The sequence below is a fragment of the Drosophila novamexicana genome, unplaced genomic scaffold (genome assembly GCF_003285875.2).
Source record: "Drosophila novamexicana strain 15010-1031.04,08,12 unplaced genomic scaffold, DnovRS2.1 tig00000689-arrow-pilon, whole genome shotgun sequence".
NCBI classification, from domain to species: Eukaryota; Metazoa; Arthropoda; class Insecta; order Diptera; family Drosophilidae; genus Drosophila; species Drosophila novamexicana.
The window spans coordinates 2,647,391-2,649,682 of record NW_020824818.1 but is presented as its reverse complement, the minus strand read 5'-3'; positions in this window follow the sequence as shown (position 1 = coordinate 2,649,682).

Genomic DNA, 2,292 nt, shown 5'->3' with positions numbered 1-2,292 from the left:
TCTCTCGCATTTTTTCTGTCTATCTCTGTTACCTTCTCTAGTGCTGTCTCTGTCTTTTGTATCGGTACGTGTTTGAATTATATGCCGGTCATGGGATTGGTAGATTTTGGCCATGTAATGCGCCTGTTTGTATGGCAATCGCTGCGCTGGGTCGCATTTTTTATGAACTGTCGGGCCATGACTTTTATGATTTGTATTTTTCGGCTTGAACAGGAAATTGTACTGCACACAGTATGTGTCTGCCTGAGAGTGTGTATGTGTGTGTGTGTGTGTGTCAAGCACCAACTCACAAGTGTGTTGTTTCGAGTCACAGAAGTCATTGAATTAAGCAAATGGTCAGGCAATGCGGCAAAGGGGCACTCAACTGGAGTGGGCTCCATCCAATTCTGGATACTATTGGATTAAATACACCATGATGTAAGAACATAAATACATATGCATACATATATGGCTTAAAACGTTACTACTTTGAAAAATGCTTTAGATTCACAGTCATTTGGTGACCCCATAACTATTATGCACTTTGTGAATAATTGGATATTTGACTGCCAAAATCGGATACCTTGTCTAAGATATGCCCTGTTTTAAAATTAAAGTGAAATATTTTTTCTTTTAATTTAAATTTTCATTATTTGTAACATTCATACAATATCATTAGAAGAGGACTTTAAAGTTTTATATTGGTATAATCCTACCTACTTTTGCTGGCAGGCAGATATATTTGTCAAGTATTTGAACATATAAATGTCAAGTTAAACACTTTAAATAACACTTTAGATAACACAAGTATTTTAAGTAGTTTTATGAATGACCTGCCGAAAACTGAGTACTTATTTGAATAACTTTGTTTTTCTAAATATCTGGAGAATACTCAGTAGTTCCAAGCTTTTTTTGCTTCTGACATATGGGTAAGAGGTTAAAAAATTCAAATCACAATATCATGAAGATCCTATAGGGAAATTGCTGATAAATCAGGTATTTATATTATTATTATTATTTCTAAAATTCTTTCTGTAATTCTGAGAAATTCTTCTTCTCATCAACTTTAATTAATCTTAAGTCTCTGTCGAATCAGTGTTTAGTGAGGCTCTATGGAAAACTTAAAGGCTCTATCACTTTTTTGGGCTTGTATTAAATCCCCTTTTTCGGCAAACACAACACATAAAATCAAAGGAGCTGCACGTGCACAAAATCTCAGCTACACACTTGCCACATACTCATATATACACACACACACACAAGCAAACAAGATCACATCAACACCTTGGCAAGCACTAAAATATAAAATATAACTTAATCCCAATGAAATTGATATGAAATTTTACACAGTGTGTGCTTGCCATACTCTACTCGGCTCTTGGGGCGTATGAGCAATGTCTCCTCGCACATGCACTCAAAAGTATGCCCCGTAGTGTGTGTGTTTGTGTGTGTGTGTGTGTGCGTGTGTGTTAGCAGAAAATTTAAATTCTACACATAAGGTGTGAACATTTTTGTTGATTCGCTTGTAAAACTTTTTGCCGTGCGCCTGTCTCTTTTACACTTGGCGGCGCGACGTCTGCTATTTTGTTTAGAATTTTAGCCTATGCAGTATTTGTATGTCTTGCTAATTTGCAAGTTTCTACTTGTTTTTATTATAATTTGTTTTTTTTTTTTTTTTTTTGGCGTAACTTTGATGTTTACTTTGATAATTTTAGATTGAAAAAGTTTTTTGTTGCCAGCTTTTCAGTCACGTCGCAGATTTGATGAAAAGTGAAATTATAGAAGAGTGTAGTACGCATACGAAGCGAACTCTTTAAAACTACAACATTTTGAATTTCTTTTAAGGGCAACCACTTAAATCTCACATTGAATTCGGCAGCGACCTTGTGCCAGTTCCGCTTTTATTTCAGGCTGTTGTCGCCTTTTGTGGAACACGCCCATTTGCATACTTTACAATTTCTTTTGAGGCAACCCTCCTCCCCGCGGCCTGCGCCGCGTAATTTTATCTCACTTATTGCCTGCTCAGCTCGCAGCTGCTTAATTCTTACACTTGACGCGCGCTCGTAGCCTTCTAAATGACATCCCTTGAGGTGTGCAACACAACGCAGCAGAGCTCAACCAAAAAGAAAAAGCAAATAATAATAAAAAAATAAAGAAAAAGGAAAACGGGCAGCAAGTTTTTCTTGTTGTTGCTCGCCGTTGTAATTTGTCAGTGGGGTGCCGCAAGGGCAACAAACAACTTGCTCCTTTTGTTAGATTTAATGAAACATGTTAGCTACATGGGTCGCAACAATATAGAAATCATGAAGGGCA